The sequence below is a fragment of the Mercenaria mercenaria genome, chromosome 16 (assembly GCF_021730395.1).
Source record: "Mercenaria mercenaria strain notata chromosome 16, MADL_Memer_1, whole genome shotgun sequence".
NCBI classification, from domain to species: Eukaryota; Metazoa; Mollusca; class Bivalvia; order Venerida; family Veneridae; genus Mercenaria; species Mercenaria mercenaria.
In genome coordinates this window covers 64,818,233-64,840,525 of record NC_069376.1, presented here as the reverse complement: position 1 = coordinate 64,840,525, position 22,293 = coordinate 64,818,233, and the positions used below count along the sequence as shown (strand labels likewise).

General features: G+C 33.9%; 1 long non-coding RNA gene across 1 annotated transcript; it reads right to left on the bottom strand.

Annotated features, from left to right (window-relative positions):
- Positions 1-4,751: 4,751 nt before the first annotated feature.
- On the bottom strand, positions 4,752-21,160 carry LOC123539773 (uncharacterized). Its single transcript, XR_008367921.1, has 4 exons — positions 20,767-21,160; positions 9,336-9,509; positions 7,943-8,110; positions 4,752-7,321 (listed from the first exon to the last, which is right to left on the bottom strand). It is a non-coding gene; the product is annotated as an uncharacterized LOC123539773 (long non-coding RNA).
- Positions 21,161-22,293: the final 1,133 nt, after the last annotated feature.

The window sequence follows — 22,293 nt, the reverse complement described above, 5'->3', positions numbered from 1 at the left end:
ACTTTTACATCTATCAATAGCTGTCCTAATATATATAAAGTTAGTGTGATTTTCAGAAAATGCCACCTAAATTAAAAGTGATAATTATCAATAAATTACAATTATAACCACAAGTTTTTCTGAAACTGATCTTTTATTAACAGTTTAAACTTCATAAATATGCTTTTGTGGGCTTCATTGCCAATATATTTTATTGGTATTTTGCATTTAAACTATCAGTGTAGTAGAATGCGATAAAAGGAGTATATATGGAGTAATGCATAGAGGAGTTAAAAGGAGTATCTATGGAGTAAAGGGTTAAAGGTAAAATTCTTAGTTTCTTTGACATAATTAACATAAATATGAATTATGTCGGGGTCGTATGTAGCAGCTGCCACATAAACTTTGAATGCAATCCTAATGTTGCATTTTTGAATAAACGTTTTTTTCCTTCTCTTCTTTCCTTTTTTTTTTAATTTTCCGGGGGGGGGGGGGGGGGGAGTCCGGGGATCCGCGCATGAGTTTTAATTGATCTTTCACAATCCGCTCTCATCAGGATTCTGATTGATCTTTCACATACTGCTCTCATAAGGATTTTGATTGATCTTACACATACTGCTCTCATCAGGATTTTGATTGATCTTTCACAAGCCGCTCTCATCAGGATTCTGATTGATCTTTCACATTCCGCTCTCATAAGGATTGTGATTCATCTTTCACATTCCGCTCTCATCAAGATTCTGATTGATCTTTCACATTCTGCTTTCATAAGGATTTTGATTGATCTTTCACATACTGCTCTCATAAGGATTTTGATTGATCTTTTACAATCCGTTCTCATCAGGATTCTAATTGATCTTTCACATACTGCTCTCATAAGGGTTCCGATTGATCTTTCACATACTGTTATCGTAAGGATTTTGATTGGTCTTTCACAATCCGTTCTCATCAAGATTCTGATTGATCTTTCACATACTGTCTAAGATTTTGATGTCTTTCACTAACCGTCATAAGTTTTGATTGATCTTTCACAATCCGTTCTCATCAGGATTCTAATTGATCTTTCACATACTGCTCTCATAAGGATTTTGATTGATCTTTCACAATCCGTTCTCATCAGGATTCTAATTGATCTTTCACATACTGCTCTCATAAGGGTTCTGACTGATCTTTCACATACTGTTCTCATAAGGATTTTCATTTGTCTTTCACAATCCGTTCTCATCAGGATTCTGATTGATCTTTCACATACTGCTCTCATAAGGATTCTGATTGATCTTTAACAATCCGTTTTTATCAAAATTCTAATTAATCTTACATATACAGCTCTAATCAGGAAATTCTAATGAACCTTAAACATTACACTCTTATCAGGAGTCTAATTGATCTTTCACATTTCTCTCTTATCCGGATCCCAGTTGGTCCTTTACCTACTGCACCTATCAGGATTCTAATTGATCTTTCATATACAACTCTCACCAGGATTCTAATTGAGCTTTGCCAAAATTTGAATGAAAACCATGTAATGATGACGGCTGGTGTATATCTACAGCTATCAAACTGAATATGTCTTCCTAGCTAAAGTAGGCCAAAGAAGCATTTTAACTCAAATAACTTATCAGAAGAATTAGACGGCGTATATTTTGGTTACTATATTTTTTTTGTAATTAGAAACATCACACAATAGCTAAACATCATTATTAGATAAAATGCATATAATCCGTATCATATTCATTCCATATAAACTTGAAAAAGTCACATAATATAATATAGCATATGGATAATGTAAAAGCATATTTTTTAGTATCAATATAATATAAAGTACACGTCAAATAGATGGCATTAACCAGAATCAAAATTAAATAAAATACCAGTTATCTGAGTTTAACAACAAATTTATACTTGTAATGTAAAAGAAATATAAATTAACGTGATAACTATGGTGTCCCGTTAAAACCCTCGCCGGATACTGTTAGTTCGAAACACAACGATGTTGAAAGATCGAAATAACGAAATTACGATGTTGAAAAGTTGAAACAACGAAACTGAAATTGTGAAAAGTCGAACTTATTTCATACGTTCATCATCGAACTTTAGAACTTTTAACATCATGGATTCTTTATTCCGACTTTTCAACATCATAGTATCAAAATATGCCGCGATAGCCCTAACAGGACACCGTAGATAACGAAATGGTCATGTAAAATATAAAAGACGAAAACACTTAATTCTGCGGAAAAAAATGTGTTAACACCCTAACAGCGCCCATTGCCTATTTATCAAAGCGCAATAGTAGGATGGTAGGGTGTGCGATGGTATGATAATAGGATAGCGATATTAGGATAAAAGGATAGCGGATGGTAAAATAATATATTTGTGTCCTACTATCACTATCCTACTATCGCTGTTCTACCATCCCACTATCCTACCATCGCCTTTTGACCTTTCCTTCCAACGTTATATACTTGACGTTGTGAGACTGTTGAAATATTACAATTATCTTTCACTCTTAAGACTGTATCATAAAATCATATTTTCTGATGATTTTTTTTTAAAATGCTGCAATGTAGTTTTCAGTGAAAGTTACCTATATGTGTCAGGTATTTACTTAAGCCCACATATACTAACTGGCCAATGATTAAAGAGAACATTTGAGTTTCTAGCTGACTTTCTGACTAATGTAATGTAATATTATTTCAGTTTATTCGGTAATTTAGGCATAAATGAGTTTTCTGAAAACTGAATTTTTTGTCAATTTTCAAAATTCTCTAAAAAGCTCAAATACAAATGAAGATATATTATTATTCCGAGTCATGCCGTCCATAGACGAAAGGTTCCGATCACGCCACGAAAAATAACGACATCGCCCGATTACTGCCGATTCCATTAGGCTCCCGCTACCTTAAGCTGAAATGGGTATCATAGCTCTGCTGAATCCATACAAGTATTATATTCAGATGCGTGCACTTTTTTTCTATTAGAAGTTAAAAATATACATCAAGACCAATTTTTAAACATAATGTAAACTCTTAAAGGGGGGTATTTATAAAATTGTTGCTTCTAAAACTGTGAAAATGTTGAAAGACAATTTTTGTTTTAAATAATTACTTCAGGTATGTTTTTCAGGCAAATATGAGAATTAGTGCTCTATTTCAGACATAGAGTCCACTGTGTGTAAAGAAAATTATAAAATTTTAGTAAAATTTGACTCTCAGAAATTGCAATTTTTCGCAACAATTATATTGTTCCCGTTTCCATGGTAACCAGAGCTGATTCATATCATTTCACCCTTGATTCTTCATATATGGCATGAATACTAAAAAGGGTGAAAATATGAAGTAATTCTGAGACTATGAGTTTTCGACCCCTTCCTTAATTTTTTGGTTCTTACAGAGAATTGGTCTTAATTCATTACACGCAATGATTATTAAAACTATCAATGTATGTATTTGCAACATTCAAGTGATTTGGGGAAATATAAGTACTATTCCAGACCTTTATAGTGGCTTTAAGTCATTTAACATTTTCACCGGGTAACAGATAGATAGAGAGATCGATAGATACTTTTACTTCCTCCTTGTCAATATCAAGCATTATTCAGAAACTACTACTAATGTTTCTGAACATTTTATTTAGTTCTCAATGACATACTATCCAGGATTTCTCTTTTATGCCCATTGATAAAGTAACTAATCCTTGGAAAAGGCTTTTCAAAGAGACTTCCTGGATATATCATTTGGGCACTGTGTCTCCACAAGGAATGAATTCAAAAATTCTGTATTAATGCCTTTCTAAAATAATTGTTATTTACGTATATATTACTGCTGTGTATGTATTCCATAATCAGTTTTTACTGGTGCCTTTCCTTAATCATTGCACTTATACTGCATTTTTTTCACCAGTATTTATGTATCATACTATGGTCCTGTTTACGACTTTTACGCCAAACTCTTCGTTAAATTTTGACGTCTTTTCCTTTGTTATGTTTATTTTGAACCCTGAAGAAGGCTAATGTAGCCGAAACGTTGGTTAAAAATAAAGTGACTTGTTTTAACAAGTTTTTGTAGTTTTGACTACTTTTAATACTTATATTTCCTCTTTGTGGAAGAGCAGAACATATTTAACAAAATGCATACTATAGATATACAATGAGTAAATTCATTACAATTTTTCAAGAATATACAAAATATATACAGATAAAATCAAATCTTATGTAACTCATATGAAGTTATTTAAGCTGTTAAATTACAATAATTAACCAAACGTGCACAAATAGCTTAAAAGTAATATGTTGTCATTATTAAATGTTTCAATAGCCGCTATGGATCTTACAGAAACGAATGTAACTAGACCTAATGTGAAGCGGTACATAAAATTCACTCAAAATACATTCATTTATCCTGTCACTTGCAGTATTTTCGACCCGATATCAGGGTGCCGTATATCTTTCTTGATATACCGTCAGTTGATCATGTGACCAGTGATATACGGTCAGTTGATCATGTGACCTTATGATCGATATTGTTGTCATAAGAAATTTTGCAACGAAACCATCATCATTGTGTTGGAAATGTCCGAACTAAGAAAATGAGTGGTCAAATAATGAGTTTTTATTCAAAAACGAAGAAGCTATTGCGATTTTGCCGGTAATCACGTCATTATATAAGTGACGTCATTACGAATATGACGTCATTAAAGCGGTTGTCGCACACATATTTTTGTAAAATAAATTGCCAAATATCGGAAAATGAAGTAATGACAAGATAAATAGAATAATAGGTTAGTGCCTAAGATGGAGAAAGTTTATCTGGCTCGGCTCCGGACGTTATCAGGTTCGCCTTCGGCTCACCCGATAACCTCCTCCACCTCGCCAGATAAACTTTCCCATCTACGGCACTAACCTATTATTCTCTATATAGATAGATAATGCAAGTATTATCATTATGCTATGCAACTATGCAACTGTAGCAATGAACATACTGATAACACGAAATTGTCAAATGGCACTAACTACATACTCGATTAACCACTATGGAAATACCAAAAGCAACCTCAAGTTATGATAAAATTCCATCTGAACATTTTCATTAAACAGTAATATTATATGAACAAATAATGCAAATACTTGAGAGCTATCTTATGAAATTCACTATTAGCATTTCCTTTTATACATAACAGACAAGAAACATTTTCAAAGGTTTTTTTTGGGCCTTATTGACAAGCACTTCATAGCCCATGAAATTATTAATACTTCGGAACAGTGATACAAAAGGCATATTTCTTATTCTATATGGAAAAATATATCTTTCATCATTTAGAAAATAAAAAAGAACATATAAAATTTAAAATGAAACTCATGTGAAACTATCACTAAAATGAACTTAAGCATTTGCTCGAGGATAAGTCCGCTAGAGGTAGCAAATATATATATATATAGAAACCAAATTGTGTGTAAACATTTTACACTGCTTTTTTTTTTATTTTGTAATCCTAATAAAAAGCTGAAGTAAAATCTTAGAATAAACAGGGCACTTTATTTATGCTTAAGTTATAAAATGTTAGTTTCTTGTTTAACATGCGTTGTCGGCGAAACTCCCAACCGTAAATGTATGGAACAACTTATCTCCAATCGAGCCCACGGAAGGGGTCATATTTACCTCCCCAGCATCCAGTCTAGGCCGATACTTCTGGAAACAGTACTAATTTAAGTAAATCACCCAGCACTGAATACTAGTCAGCCGCGACCGGGAATCGAACCTAGACCACTGACGTTAAAGCCCAACCTGTTAACCAGTGCGCCACTGATTCCTGACCGTCCAAGTGGTGTCCCACTGTGTTCTTAAGTATAATTGTCTTGTTCTTTTCGTCAATTTGTTAAACATATAAAAGTTGCTTAAGAAATAATAAATCTGTTCCTATATTTTATCAGTTAATAAAATATGGGCAGGAGTTTGGATGCGTTATAATTGAATCACGATTGCGTAGCACTAGTGGTTTAAATATTCGCATCCGAACGACATAAGTCAGTTGATCCTGTGTTACGAGTTACAAGTATAACTTTTAAATGACGTCACATCATTATGACGTCATACTTTATGTCATACATTTATGACGTCACATCTGAATCATAATTGAGCTAATTGAATTCGCTCGTAGGGATCAAAACGTGTTTTACGGTCCTACACATAAGTCAGTATGACTTTTTATCATAATTATGTTTTTGAAATGTTATTTTCAACCGTTTGACCCTGAAATAATTCGTATGTAATGGAACAGAAGTAGAATTTCTTATGTCACAATCGTAGGGGGCGAAATGTAACAGCCAACCATATTTTATCATAGATTCATGTATAGGCGATTTCGTTATATGTTTTTATAACAACTGCAGCGGATCTTGTTAGAATATGGGGTTATTTTACACATGGGTGCGAACCATACCTAGAACGATTTTCTATGATGGCAACCTTTTAGCTTATTTAAACTGAAAAGTTTTAACGCAAGTTTAATTAACCCTGTACTCACATTTTAGTTAATCTGGTGATAGAATATAGGTGAATGTGCAACTTGGTAAGGTTTCATGAAAAAATGCACGGTCACAGCAAAATTGTAATTATCCCATAGACCACCATTTTGAAATCTTGCTTTAACTAAACACTTAAGCAATGAAAGAATTAAAATGTATTACTGACGTTTCTTGTTGCTTTTTAAAACCTTTCCTCCTGTGACAGAATAGCCATCTATTATTATGTTTTCCCCAAAATTCTGTGTAATAAATGATACTTCTCAGACTAAATATGGCACCATAAAATGTGGCGTACTTCTCATTATCATCTTTAACTATTACTAAAATGATTTATCTTATCCTTTTTTTTTCTACACTATATTTCAGATTTTTGTATTATGTCCTTTATTCAATAATTAATAAACTGACTTTATTGATCTGGGGTTATCAAGAACCCAGAGAAGTAAGAATAATAATTATCGACAAAATAGTTTGGAACGCCTTGAATATGAACGTAATCATTCCGATTCAGATTGAAGGTACCAGCACCAGTCAACATGTATGCTCCAACTTCATTGCTGTCGTCGTCTTTAGGGTTAAAGAGCAGGGCAAGCTTACTGCTATCATTGATTTTTAAATTTGCAGACAAATGGTTAATATCTTGATAATACTTTGTTAAAGTCACAACAAAATGGTACACACCAGGAACATTACATGTAAATTTTCCTGTGGTGGTGTCATATGCATTTCCATTGTTGATGTAGGTTTTCCTGAACAAAAGGGTTGTGTAGCCTCACGAGTTTCTGTATATATTGTACGCTGTGAATGCTACATTGTGTTCTGTTGAGCAAAAAAGTAAATAAGTAAACTTAAATTCAAACGTATCATTTCATAGAGATTTAAGAAATTAAGTTTTGTGTATATTTATGATTTAAAATTTCTATCATTCCTGCGAGTATTTTACTCCACGCAATATCTTGAAAATACTTTGGTAACGTCACAACAAAATGGTACACACCAGGAACATTACATGTAAATTTTCCTGTGGTGGTGTGATATGCGTTTCCAATAATATGCGACGTGATTAAGGTAAACGTCTTGTATGACGAGACGATATATGCGTATTTAATAGGTTTAAACTCCTTATTGGTGTTATACCACTGACCCTTCCAAGGCGGTGCACCACTGTATCCCTTAATGTCATTGTCTTGTTCTTTTGTCTGTTTGTTAAATATACATACGTTCTGTAGGTTTTGTTTTGGGAGCCTGAATTAAGGACAATTCTTAACAAATCCTTATCATTGTAACTTTTATTTGTTTTATCTGTTTTATCTATGATTTACTTTAACAAACAACCATCATCCTTAACAAAAGTATAAGTTATAAGACATGTTTAATATCATTTCTTCTTCTGTATAATGTAAATTGTAATTTCAAAATTACTACACATATTATACTAACCAGGACACGCTGTTCTGTTACATGTGCTAACATCAGTATAATCCCCTTCACATGATCGACCAGTCAAAGAAGGTCTTGGATTAGTACATGACCTTGACCGTGTACGTAATCCGCCACCGCAACTCTCAGAGCATGATCCCCAGTTTTCCCACAGTGACCAATCACCATCTAGCAAAATACATAAGTCAATTGCAGATCAAAATATTTTTATATACAAATGTGTTTTACGCTAAGTATTATATGCGTCTCTGGTGTTTTTACGCGAGGCATAAACGAGCAAAGTACTGCCTTTATTGCTTAGCAGCTAAAGAAATTCAAGTTCAGCAATAGAACAATAGAAAAATTGCAAAATTCTGAGCTTGATTACACAGAGTACGTTCCTTGTTCCTTTACGCTTTGACACGATTATGAAACGCACATGCGTTTCAAACTCCATGTGTATAATAATAGCTGAATATTTGTTTCAAGCAATTTGTTCTTTATCACAACAGTATTTACAGGAAGGTATCATGTATCACCATTTGGAAACGTTGGTTTGTTTAAATACATTTCAAGCATGCATATGGACTTGACATGTTATAAAGTAAAGGCTTGAAGGGACTGCGCTCTTAGAAAATGGCTTTTATTGGATATTCATGCCTGTGTTATAAGTTCTTATGGGCGTTTATTACATAAGAAATGCAAAAAAGCGTATCTACACAAATCAACTGTTTTGTTACATTAAAAAGCCGATTTCAAAGTAACCGGTTGTTCAAAATGTCCTGAATTTACATTCTCATGATAAAGTAGATTTTCTTAAGTTCCATACGACCTTTTTCTAACGTTCAGCGACCATGTATTTAAACAGGTCATGGGATTCTGTGCTTCGGAAAAAAGAGGCATATCTTAACTGACTTTGGTTTTGCTGTCATAACGCAACAGAAAATATTTCAATTTGTCAGTCAAGTAGTCATTAGCAGTGTAAAAATCTTCACGTGCGTCTACATCATGCCATCATGTTTAATTAGGTCAATCGTACTGGTTTATTATTTCATCCATGCAATATCTATTATGTTTATTTTTCAGGTTAATTTATTGTATAGCCGTATGAAATAAGACGATAAGCGAGTTTTAAATGTGCTTTCCTCAACGGTAATCCAAATTTCATGCGTTTTCCTTCGGTGTGACGACTTTGTAAAATGCAATGTGAAAAGAAAAAGATGTGAGTCAATTCGGGATACTGAACAAGAAGAACGTGAAATGTGTGAGAGTATGGCGGTTAAATTACAGTATAATGTTCATGTACGTCCGATCAACGACATGCTAGTACAATAATATAAAAAATAAACCTCTTCTTTAACATGAAAATAATTCATGTCTTGTTTTCTCCCAAAAGAGTCATAAATATATTTACCAATTCCAGGGCACAGTTGTTTATTACATTGACCGGCTTGCTCGAAGTTTCCAATACACTGTTTCCCATTCGGAGATGGTGTTGGATTTGAACAGGAACGATTCCTTGATTTGATGCCTCCTCCACAACTGTCACTACAAGAACTCCACTTTCCCCAGTTTGACCAGCCTCCATCTAGGTAAAAAATATCATTTGGATTTATATGCAGGTTTTCAATAAAATTAGAATTCTAATCCTGTAAATCTTTATGGAAAAATAGCGGAAATAACTGAAATTAATAACAAAATATGCATTAAAATTCTGCACATCATATACCTTTGAACAAAAAACCAATGCATATCTTAAAAAAAAACATCACCTAAACGAAAGCATCACGTAAGTACAACATGTATGTTTATAACCGAAATATGCATAAAAAGCCACGATAAAGTAAAATTAGGAATACCGAGGAGAAGAAGCTAAATGGTGCAGACATTGGGATGGTCAATGGTAAAAACAAAAATGGGTATGAGCATATCTGAAGTGTCAGTACATGTACTCCAAGTTCCTCAGTTTGTCCAAACTTCATCTTGACAAGCGGAAACATTTTAAGTAAAATATACTTGTTTTTACTTTTAAATTATTTTTTTTAATACTTTTAGCAATAAAGGAAAATCATTGGAAATAGCTGAAGCGTGAAACAAAAAATGAGCTCCGTTTCGGATAAATTGACTGAAAAGCATAATTAGCTCGACTATACGAAGTATAAGGAGAGCTATCCTACTCGACCTGGCGTCGGCGTCGGCGTCCGCGTCCTTCCGCGTCCCAACATTGGTTAAATTTTTTTTACGTTTTCTCTTTTTTCTTCTTATCTCTGTAATTACTTGATGGATTTGATTCAAACTTAAAATAGTTATTCATCTTCATCACCCACATCATCTGACAGAAGGGCCATAACTCTGACACCAATTTTTCAGGATTTATCCCCATTTTTACTTTGATTTTCAGGTAAAAGTTTTGATACACTTTCACTCTATCTCTGTTATTATTGAATGGATTTGATTCTTACTTAAAATAATCGTTCAACATCATCATCAACATCATATGACACAAGGTGCATAACTCTAGTGCAAATTTTTCTTGAATAATTCCCCCTTTTTACTTAGATTTTCAGGTTAAAGTTTTGATGCATTTCACTATATCTCATGTTTACCGAAATACGTTTGATTCAAACTTGAAGTAGTTGTACCACATCATCACGCACATCTTATGACACCAGGTGCATAACTCTTGCACCAATATTTTATTAATTGTGCCCCCTTATAGCTTATAGTGTTTTGATACGTTTTATCTTTACATCTCTTATTATGCCCCGCAGATGAAATCGGGAGGGGGGTATTGAAATGGCGTTGTCCGTCCGTCCGTGCATCCGTCCGTCCGTCCGCAGCCATTCTCACTAACTAGCACGTAGAATTTCATAAAACTTGAAATAAACATGAACCAACATACTGCGATGATGCCCGTCAAGTTTTTTTTTTGATTTGTCAATTTCCCTTAGAGTTATTGCCCTTGATTTAATGAAAAATCCACGTCTGCAGCAATTTCTCAGTAACAAGCTGGTAGAATTTCATTAAGCTTGAAATAAATATGAACCAAGATACTTCGATGATGCCCGTCATATTGTTTTAATTGGTAAATTTTCCTTGGAGTTATTGCCCTTGATTTAATGAAAATTCCACGTCCGGAACCATATTGGTAGAATTTCATTAAACGTCTTTCATTTTTTTCCATGAACATTTATTTTAAACATGTGAAGTTGTGTACCCCTTGCCTTGGTCCTTGGTAACACCCCCTCTCCCCCAAACCGCCCCCCCCCCCCCCCCCTCCCACAAAAAAAAATTCCTTTTTAAATTTATTTCAAACCGTCCATGAATATTTATCAACATGCAAAGTTGTACCGTTCCCCCACCTCGCTACTCCGGCCAGTCATGTCCACCACCTCTCGATCCTGCATTTCCTCAACATTTTTTTATTTCTTTTTTTATTTTCAATCAATATTTACAACCAACATGTGAAGTTTTGTACTCTCCCCCCCCCCCCCCCCCCCACAATTTTTTTTTTTTTCATTCCTGTTTTTAAAAAATGTTCAAACCTTCAACATCCACACCCACCCCGCCGCCAGCCATGTTCAAGATACTTGATTGTGCTCTTTTAAGGACATCTGTTCTTTTAAGTTCAAATGTACAGGTTAAATAGCAACATTTGGTTCCAAACTACACGAAGACAATATATTATTCTAGATACACTTAAAGCTCACATTTCAAATAACTCTATTTAATTTTAAAAACTTAACTTAGCTTATTACAGTAAACATTTTCCATTCAAAATAATTTCATAAGTCAGGATCAACATAACATACATTTATTATGTACACTTAAAACATTCATTTTCTGTTGAATTGATTTTGACTAATGAAATTATTTGCTTCTTAGTAACATCCTTAACTTTTTGCCGGATATATTGTTTTGCCATTCCTCACCACAAACCCTTTCGGCGGGGATACCAATTCACCGAATTTGCTTGTAAGTTTAAAATAGTTTTGACACAGACTCAAGCTATTGTGCAATATCTTCATCAACCATTGGAGTCATTAAACACCCCAGTAACAGATCCAGTTTCCTCAGATGTGCCCAGTTTCACTATCCAGCATCGAAATAGTCGAGCGCGCTGTCTCATGTGACAGCTCTTGTTTTACTAAAGATATAAGAAACAAACTCGAAAACCTGACACTCAAAACATACTCATGACAGAGTGGTAAGAGAAATACAATTAAAGATCCGACGAAACGGATCTGAGGAGTAGGCAATCTTAAACATTAACCAGTTCCAGGGAAGAGTTGTATATCCGGCTTCCTTTAAGGGAAAACGACGACTAGAAAAGAACTGAGGTGAACAAAGTATGCTATCAAGCTTTGTAATGTTTTACCTTTATAGATGACACTGTAACGGACAAGGCGTTAAAAGACAACAAGAAAAATTTTGCAATTCCAAACTTAATCACTGCAATTTTCAAAATGAAGTATTAAAGTAAAATACCTGACATTTTCTTTAACTGTTGTAATCCAAACACTTATATAATATTCACCAATCCTATTTGCATTGCTTTAATAAAGTTTCATGATGTTACATCCAAACGAAACACTGCATGATCATTTACATACAACACCACAAAATTATTTTCAAAATTTTGCAAATAATGTCCTCAAAAAGCAAATTCAATGAAATTCAAATCTGCTAAGAAATAAAGAAGTTATAAACATGTCATTATTTAATCAAAATGGTATTAAGGTGTTTTTTCTAAGGCAACTTAAAACAACCCAATGAAATGGTTTATTTTCATTTAGATACACATTTGAAATGCATTTTAAACAAATCACTGAAATAGCTATGAAATTAAATTGATTTTCAAGGGAATCATATGCTAAAATAACAATCATACAGTGTGTATACAACGTCACTAACACTCTGAAATGGCTGCAACCATGGTAAGCAATTTTCTTAAACTTAAAATATGTATATCTTTTTCAATAGAGGTATGATTTTATAATTTCGTTCAGTGAAATGATTGGTTAGATAATAGTTTTCTTGTAAAATAGACCTATGACTAAGCTATCTTTCCCTTTAATTGGATTCAATATTCTGTTACACCTTTATGAAATCTTAACTGAATCTAACTTTAATCTGAACCCTTTGTATACCAGCAAAATAGAAAAAATGAACACAATACGTGGCAAACCAATAAATCATCAAAGATACTATATGAAGAATCAAGCTAGTCCTAAGCTCTTTCAACAACAATATAAAAACTTGCTGCAAACTCATTTACAAACCAATAAATAATACTGTATTCTCTTCGAAAGAAAGCAAGGATAACATCGCAGAAGAATAACAACTTTCTAAATGAACCCCCTTACGATGGGATTTTCTTCAGCATACGTAAGTCCATACCTGATACTCTTAAACTACATAGGCAAAATAAAACACGGAAAACGAGAATATGAAGCACAATAGGGAGCTTAACAACCCCACATGCCTTATCTCAAGCATGTAAACAATAAGACCTGTAGAAAGACACTTTGAAAGCAAAGAATGGAACCAAGAAGAATAATAGCAGACTCGGTTTGACTTAGTCTGTTCATGTTCAGGCAGGATAATTCTTCGCACACGGAATTGGGAAAAAACGCATAGTATGTAAGATACATCCATGACCATGTAAATACATGTATGTAAAATGGAAACTCTGGAAAATAAATGCACGTGCCATTATTGCACGTAATGACTTCATATGGTAAAACGCAATGAGGTTCTCACGAAACACACTTGGACCTCTATGCCATCATTAGCTCGACTATTCATAGAATAGTAGAGATATTGGACTCGCCCATGCGTCGGCGTCCGCGTCGGCGTCCGCGTCCCGATTTGGTTAAGTTTTTGTATGTAAGCTGGTATCTCAGCAACCACTTGTGGGAATGGATTGAAACTTCACACACTTATTCACTGTGATAAACTGACTTACATTGCACAGGTTCCATAACTCTATTTTGCTTTTGTACAAAATTATGCCCCTTTTTTGACTTAGAAATTTTTGGTTAAGGTTTTGTATGTAAGCTGGTATCTCAGTAACCACTTGTGTGAATGGATTGAAACTTCACACACTTATTCACTGTGATAGACTGTCTTACACTGCACAGGTTCCATAACTCTATTTTGCTTTTTTACAAAATTATGCCCCTTTTTCGACTTAGATTTTTTTGGTTAAGGTTTTGTATGTAACCTGGTGTCTCAGTAGTCACTAATTGGAATGGATTGAAACTTCACACACTTGTTCACTGTCATGATCTGACATACACAAAGCAGGTTCCATAACTCTATTTTGCTTTTTACAAAATTATGCCCCTTTTTCGACTTAGAATTTTTTGGTTAAGGTTTTGTATGTAAGCTGGTATCTCAGTATCCACTAACGGGAAAGGATTGAAACTTCACACACTTGTTCACTGTCATGATATGACATTCAGTGCAAAGGGTCAATAAATCATCTTTGCAATTTACAAAAGTATGCCCCTTTTTAAACTTAGTAGTTTTGGGTTAAATTCTTATATGTAAGCTGGTATCTCAGTACCCACTAATGGGAATGGATTGAAACTTCACACACTTGTCCACTGTCATGAGCTGATAAGCACTATGCAGGTTCCATAACCCTATTTTACTTTTTTACTAAATTATGCCCCTTTTTCGACTTTCTTTTTCATTCAAGCGACAAGGCTGTTAAATAGTCGAGCGTTGCTGTCCTCCGACAGCTCTTGTTTTATTTTACAGTTGGTTGGACATCTCTATACCGAATGTAAATATTATGTTCAATAATGGCATGTTCTTCCATTTATCATTTCGAAGCCCCTGTGATACACTTTAATGTTGTTTTCTTTTGCAAACTGATTGTAGTTGATACTCTTAACATAAATGCCCCTTTGACTGTGTTTATTATTCATTTACCTTTACGTTTTCTGCACGTTTATTGGTTCAAGTAAAAAAAATCATATTTCCGAAAATAGATTACTTGGTCATGACAGATCACAAAGGGAAATACAAACCCATTTTGAAAAGACGTGCTTGACGACAGGGAAAATGCTGTGAAATTAAGAATTTAGAAGAAATGCTATATTCTCCATTATGGTATAATCACAAAAATAAAATTAAGACAGGGTACGTTAATAACTGGTTTCACACAAATATAACTCATGTCATAATTTACTAGATGATATTGGAAATATTCTAAGTATAGAAAGTATAAAAATCAAATATCGAGTTTGAGGTTCCTGCATAGACTAGCTCCTAGACTATGATATATCTTTTTACATTTTTATGATTGAATGTAGTGAACTGAGCCAGTCTATATCCTATGTCCAATATCATGACAATTTCAACATCAGTCCTGTGTGAAAATCCCTAAAATAGACTGGCTTTTGTCTCTATGAAATTGAATTCGTCAAAAAAGGAAAAAATATAGAAATACAGTTATTATCAGTCTAGTGGCTAGTCTAGTTCCTGCATAATGTTGTTTCAAATATACCTGATGAGCGGGGAAAAATATCAAGGGAAAAAAGGAAGTCAGATATTTTCACATCTGTTACGGTACCAAAAATGGTATCGGACAAAAGGAATCTCAAAAAAAAAAAAAAAAAAAAAAAAAAAAAAAAGAAGAATTTAAAGAATATTGTATAAACCTAAAATCAATTTATGAATTTTCAATATAAAATAAATCAAAATATTTTGGTTACGAATTTATGTTTGCACAATATACGTAAGTTAGATAATGTTGTATGTTCTTATTGTTACGATGAGAGCGAAATCTTAGAACATCTTTTTACCTCGTGTCCACTTAATCATGGATTTTTGTCAAATATAAAGGAATGGATGTGTAACAAGTATGATATCAATATCAATACGCAGAAAAGGCAATTCCTGTTTTCATCCGATAAAGATAACCATAAAGGTAATTCTATATCTCTGCCAGTGAAATACTAAATTTATAAATCGAAATTTAGAGAACACTGTTTACATTGCATTTCTAATTATATATTTAAAACACAAATTTAAAACAAAAATAACATATCCGGTAGATACACGAATTTTAGAGAAAATTGGTCCAGGCTATGTGAAAAACTAAACTTTCAGTTTTCCTGACAAGAAAGAAGTGAAACCATTAATTATAGCAAATAACATTACCATCGTGTTCAAATTCAGATTACTATGGTAGGATAGTTTTTTTTTTTGGTTTTGTTCTTTTTCTTCCCCTTTTTTCTTCATTGATTGTTTTTGAGGTTCAATCCCTATTGTTTAGTACTCCGTTTATATGTAATATATACTGAACAGCAAAAGAAACTATCCAGTTTTATAACTGGGGTAATCTTTATTTAAAAACTTTAATTTATTAATCACTTGTGTTTTTCCTATTACATTACTCTATTTATTCGTTTAAGGATAAATATTTTATCCAACACATCACCGGAACCAAATATCGCATAAGGGCCTCCTTAGATTTCTTTTTGTGTAAGAGGGTTTTCAAGGGAGACAATTCGTCATTTATATAAGTAAAGCGAGCTCTAGAATGTTCTCTTTTCACGACAGCTCCATTGCAAGGTAGACATCAAAAATTATTTACATTTCTTAAATTGTACGTTTAATATTCATTTAATTTATAAAACAAAACCCCACCACTTCCCCGACCCTTTTTCTTCCCTGTGTTTTCTACTTTCAGTTTTATCTTTCCGTCATGGCTGAAACAGATGGTCAAATTACACATCATCGTCTGAACTGTTCCAAAATATGAACAAGACAAAAAACCTTTTGCAGCGCACGTTGCCGGAGCTAAACCAAATTTGGACACTTATGAATATCAGCGACCTTGCCGGAGATACATCAACTTAAAATTGGACACTACTGAATTTCAGCGACCGTTGCCGGAGCTGGCCCATATTTGGATGCTTAACATTATCAGCGACCGTTGCCGGAGCTGAATAATTGTATATTTTGTATTTCCAATTCTAACAAAATATGACTATTATACACAGTTAATTTTTAACTAAGTCTAAAATTACAGTTTGTTAGTTTTAATATTTTCCGGTTTTGTTGTTGGATAATACACTTGAAGAACTTCACGTGTAAAATTTTAAAGAATCAAGCAACCGTGAAGTCTGTGGTACCACAATAGCCGTTTTGCACGAAATTCATGTGCGCCTGTAATCAACAATTTTCTTTGTGAAATTTTTATTGTCATTGGAAATATTGATAATTGGCTAACTCGAAAAACAGCATAAAGTTTAAAAAATATTGTTGGTTGCACCGCACGACTGAATCAAATTTAGCGCGAGCGCCCAATTGGGATGTTACAATGCAACTGACGCGCAGAAGATATAGCCTTTCAAACGGCTATTGTGGGACTATGACTTCACGGTTGATTGATTTTTAACAATTTATCACGTGAAGATCTTCAAGTGTAATTTTGGTATGAAGAAACAATTCAAATTTGAAAAATTAATTTTTTATTTCAAAATATACCAGTTATACATCTGGATAGTTTCTTTTGCTGTTCAGTATATTAAGTGAAATATCATTAGTTTCGTGATATGCATTGTGAGGGACATATTTGATGCCGCGATGAAAAATATAATTTTCTTCATCGCATTTGGAATATTTCACGGAAAGAGCCCCTTTTCTATTCTAAACTATTTGGAATTTCTAGTAAAAGACTGCGTAAGTCTTAGTAATGAATCGTTTTCCGTCTACCAAATCGTCCACCGAAGCTCGTATGGTGCTACTCTAAGATCAAAAGAATCGCGCATCTTTTTAGAACATTTAACGGCCATCATAGTGACATTTTATGAAATTTCCGATTGACAACACTGACTTATATCATTCTGTTTCCCTTGTCAAGAGCATCCGGATGTTGTTTTTGAAATTAATCCAGCGAAAAAAATAAGCCATTTTACTCCAGATACTTCAGTTTTTCATTAAATGTACGAAACGGCCCTTTGCTAAACAAAAAAAGGAATATAAAAGATCTGAATCGTACAAAATGAAGGAGAGGTGTCCTTCCGTATGAATAACAAATATCAGGGCGATACAGTATCTTTACTTTTCGACCATTATTACGTCGACCGACGTCAAAGAAGACTGGAAAGCCATCTTAATTCACTCTATTCTTCGAATTGTGGTGGCATAACAACGCATCTTAAAAGCCAGCTATCCCGGTTGAGGCCGAATTACGCATCCTCTTTTAAATACATACCACTTTTGTGAGCCTCGGTGGCGCAATGGTAGGTCTCCCCAAAGGGATAATTTTTCGCCGTAACAAACCTTTGCCAAAAGAAACAGATGACCTAATGGAAGGGTTATTTTTCAGGCGTTTTTAAGTAGAAAAAGTCAACAATTATATCAATATAAGGCATAAAATATGCAAATCGGTAGTTGGGAAGTCCCATGTTTTATGACCTCTGACGCCCATGACAATAAGATGTTCAAATTTCAGTATAATATTGAAATATAGTCATTCCCCTTGAGGTTTGGGTGATTTTTGTAACTTTTCAAAAGCTTTTAATTAACACGTATCGAGCAATTATTATACCTCTTTATAACAGTCAAAGCCATTGCACAATATGTTAACTAAGTTTCTGTTATGATACCCCTCACGATTTATATATAAAGTTGTAATGTGTTTTTAAAGAAACCAGGGAAGTCAGGACCACTTCTTAGAAAAAAACAAGGGCTGCAGTCGAATGACAGCCATATCTCCCGCCGATGCCATTTGGAAAAAGGGCCATAACTCCAGAACGGGTTGAGCAAATCCAAGATTTTTTCTTCCTTCACAATTAAGCATTAATAGTAATAATCCCTGAAAGTTTGAATCGATTCAATCCTATAATGAATGAATAATGAATGAGAATGAATGAGGAGTTGCGATCACAAAAAATTGCACTATATATATATATATATATATATATATATATATATATATATATATATATATATATATAAGAAAAAAGTAACAAAGGACCATAACTCCCGAACAGGTGGAGCAAATCCAAATTTTTTTTCTTCCTGTACAACTAACATCAGTAGTAGTAATCCCTGAAAGTTTGAATCAATTCCGTCCAATAATGAATGAGTTAAGGTCACAAAAATTTTGCACGGACGCAAGCACGGACGGGTGCCATAACCATATTCTCCTCCGATGCCTATCGGTGGGGGATAATTATGTTATAAGTGTACCTTAGATGGGTTAGGGTTAGGGTTTGGGTTAGGGGGTCGTTATTCTATGGGGGTCACAATTCTATGTGAGGGTCATTTTTCTACGTGTGGGGGAGTCATAATATTATGACCGGGGAGTCATTATTATATATAAAATAATGACCGGGGGTCATTATTCTATATAGAATAATGACCGGGGGTCATTATTCTATGGGGGTCAGTTTACAACGTTACACCGGCGTACGCCGAAACGTTCGTTTATCAATAAACCGGCGCGATCTTTTTTTCTTGCCGCCCACGTGACCGCCGTGCCCCGGGTTGAGTGAAACGAATTGGCCCAATGTATAAGGTTACAAATTTAACGGTACGGTACAATGTGTGTTTGTTTTGTCAGTGTATTATACCTATCATAATTATCCATAATGCATTAGGTTCGACAATAGAGATCACCGTGCACGTATTTCATCTTTCATTTTAACTACTGTCTTACGTTATTTTATGTGTTTTATGTTCAAAATACATTCAAGCAAGGAATATTAAACTTATATTTCTTATAGTGGCCGTTGTCTAGTTTCCAGCAAAGATTCAAAGGACGGTCAGTTAATCGTTAACGGTAGCGGCAAGATTAATTGGAATAAAACATATATAGAGAGCTATATTATGCTATATTATCTCAGAATTTGTCTATGGTAACGTTCCAGATACAAGGCTTTTATTAAATCCTGTATTAAGCAGTCAGTTCAGGAAGTGAGACAATCTGGTTGCTGAAGGCAGGTGACGTCTTTCTGCAAATTGATATTACAATAAAAAGTCAATTTTAGCACAGGCTGACTGACTGCTTAATGCAAACGGCTGCTCAATGTCAAAATAGTAGACTTAAAAGGCACGGTCAGAATTATTTCTGTATTAAACATACAGATAATCGGTTTGCTGTCTGAAGCTTTATAAATTTGTAAAATTACATGATTTTTTATATTTTGTTTGCACAACAGTTAATACAAGAAAACTTGTCCATTTCGACCGCACCATATGAGGCAAATATGCTCATACGATCATTAAGTATTCACCTCTGTAGTTCAGATGATTCTTCAAATATATTTATAGTTTGAATTGATATCTTAATTTGGATGTTTCAGTATGATTCAACTGCCAGGCATTTGCTTTTTGTGTAAAGAGTTATTACAATTATTAAATGATGAAAGAAAACAATTAACAACATAATGACTATAAACTGCTTTAACTGTATTATACCTGTGCTATGAAAATGAAAAATAAAAATAGATTGTCGATGATCATGTTGCAACATACATAAACGAGACGTGTTAGAAATATCCGGAAGAAATCTAATATCTTTACGAGATTTGAAAATATGACAGATAAGAACATACTGCGAAACTTAAAATACGAATTTCAGAACATAATCATGATCCTCTAGGATGGTTTCCTATATATGTAACCTTTTGGAGCAAGAATTTACTTACCATTGCCCAAAGAAATATTATTTCATATATCTACTAAGGATTCTTTTATTTACATTCCGTAACAGTTTCATGTTTTTATGGTAATATGTTAAGAAATTAAAACCCTTTTGTATTGAACACCGTTCGTAAAAATCATCTACATTAATTTAGAATATCAAAACAACTGACCTTGATCTTTTGGAACGGCAACAAAAATAATCAAGGCAATGCAGATTATGTATAACGCAAGAAACAATGCAACAGCGAAATAGATGAAATACTTGATTCTGTTTGGTATTTCGTCGCATCTCAAAGACTTTCTGTCGTTTACTTTTCTTCCTAATCTTAATTCCTCATACAGTCCTTCTTCTTTCCCAGTTTATGAGATTTTGAATTTTCAGCACTTTCCAGAGTTGTATTTTTTATTTTTGTATTCTCGAAGCTGTTGGTCTCAATATCATTACCATGTTTCTTATTAATATCCCTGAATTCCATCTTTAAGATAATAACAGTTACGAAACACCATCAGATATTATGCAAATATTCATTACATTAAATGTTTTAACTTCCCTATATTTCAGTGCTCATTGGGGCGTTTAAAAATTTATCTCCTTTTGAATAATAAATTACCTTTAACATTTTACATAGATATCTGTCCACTTCCTAGTCACGGTGAGGATGCGTACACCGGATATTGTCATTTTGAGACGACAACAAGGTAATTAAAAACCCTAACGTATTACTCTATTCTACTATTACAGAAAAAGGTGTTTTATTTTTAGTGACCAGCTACTGGTCTGACAAGCGTAAAATAAGTCAATCTTGAGTAGAAACGCTAAAATTAGTGATAAAATGAGCACACCTATTGTCTTGTTATGAAAATTCTGAATCGTACGATTTATTTAGTTACACACAAGGAAGATGTGTGAAAATTGAAGCTTTGTAGGACCACATTCGTAACAGATCGCATTTGTAACAGATTTCGTACGTATGCGATCGCATTCGCAACAGGTAAAATGTGTTACGAATGTGTTTGTCCAACATGGGGATTGACATGAGAAGCACTTATGTATCATGTTGAGTTTTATACTGCAAATGTTCAATCAGTTGGTTGTCATCGCAACATCATTAAATGACTGCCATAAGCACCACCACAAATAAGCGTCGTCAGGTCAGCCTAAATATACACTTTCCGGAAATTCAGGAAAATATACGAATGCCAATTTTCCCGTGACATGGCTCAATTTTTATTATCATTTCTACATCTACTTCCACTACCTCTATAATATAATTACAACTTCAACAACTTCTACTGTTACTTCGACTAGCTGAAATGTAGACCCATATTCTCAGGTCACTGGTTCGAACCTGGTGGCGACATACATTTGTAGCTATTTTTCGTCATCCAGAGCTGTTTCAAATTGAGTGACAAACAGGAAATTGCCATGTCCTGGGACAAATTATATACAACTTGTCATGGACGGAGTCGTTAGCCTTAAGTCTAGGAGGGGTCGATCTTGTGTTGCGAACTAATTTCTATGAGATTTTAAGAAAATACTTCTTATTTTTCATTTACCCTCGCCAAACTGAGCCCGTCTGTGAGGTAATAGGCCTTCTTTTATTATAATCCCGCTGTGAAATAGAGTTTGTGCGTTCGTGCAGGTTCTTGTCCTTGGTATAACTTGCCCATTCATGGTCAGATTTTCAAATTAATTG